The sequence below is a fragment of the Chrysochloris asiatica genome, unplaced genomic scaffold, assembly GCF_000296735.1.
Source record: "Chrysochloris asiatica unplaced genomic scaffold, ChrAsi1.0 scaffold00362, whole genome shotgun sequence".
In the NCBI taxonomy this organism is placed as follows: domain Eukaryota; kingdom Metazoa; phylum Chordata; class Mammalia; order Afrosoricida; family Chrysochloridae; genus Chrysochloris; species Chrysochloris asiatica.
Window position 1 is genome coordinate 1,809,690 of NW_006408880.1, and position 1,326 is coordinate 1,811,015.

Below are 1,326 nucleotides of genomic sequence, written 5' to 3' on the forward strand. Positions count from 1 at the left end.
CCATTCAAATGATACCTCTATCCCTGTATCACAGAGCCCTGTTGTTCCAAGGTTGAGTATATATCATTATTAACCTCTGTCCCATTTAGCCCATGCAAATCTACCTGTGTTCCCCTATCTTCCTTGTTTTTCCACCCACCTCCCCTTCCTTGCATGTTGTCCTCTCCAACACTTGAGCTAAGATGTGACTATCCTCTAACCTCTGCTCTACTGGTCCCTCCCACCCACCAATGGTAACCAACCAAGAAGTTTTCCTTTTCTTTTAGCAGGCATACCTTTTCTTAAGCTTTTACAATATTGGTTTTATGTACTACTTGCCCTTTTGTGACTGACTGTTTCACTCAGCATAATGTCCTCAAGGTCCATCCATGTTATGCAATGGTTTGCAGCTTCATTATATATATATTTGATTAAATGATTTTTATAGTAAGTATGGAGTGCCCACAATGAGTTAATAGATTTTCAACTTTTCAACCAGAATTCGAATTACAATATGGCCTAAATACAACCTAATCACAACAGGCTACATATCTGACAATAAATTGAACCACAGTTACTAAATTTTATATAGATGCTCATTCTCCTAACAGTGATTCTTTTAGGTACTGTTTTGGATTTGAATAAAATCAGCTAATATTGATATGATATTTATTACTGCTAAAAGTGATAGATATGTTTATATACACACAAAGACAGACTAGAAAGAAAGAGTGACAAACTAATTCTGAATCACTAAGTCACTGAAAACTCTATGAATAGCAGAGAAACTTTGTCAGATACAGGACTGGAAGGTGAGAAGGCACTCAGAATGCGACTGGGGAAAAATGCCTCCTCAAAGTAGAGTTGACCACGATGACATGAATAGAGTTAAGCTCAGGGGAGAAAAGCCCACAGAACCTTCATTTGCTGATGGGCCACAACTCAAGATGAAGAGAAACAGCTGTAAACATCCATTGAAAATCGGAACATGGAATGTGCAAAGTATGAATCTGGGAAAATTGGAAGTTGTCAAAAATGAAATGGAACGCATCAACATCAATATCTTAGGCATTAGTGAGCTGAAATGGACTGGTATTGGCCGTTATGAATCTGACAACCACTTGGTTTACTATGCAGGGAATGACAAATTGAAAAGGAATGGTGTTGCATTTATCATCAAAAAGAACATATCCAGGTCAGTCATGAGGTACAATGTTGTAAGTGATCCCATAATATCCATGCGCCTACAGGAAAGCCCAGTTAGTACCACTATTATTCAAATTTATGCACCAACCACTAAAGCCAGTGAAGATGAAATAGAAGAATTCTACCAACTTCTTCAATCTG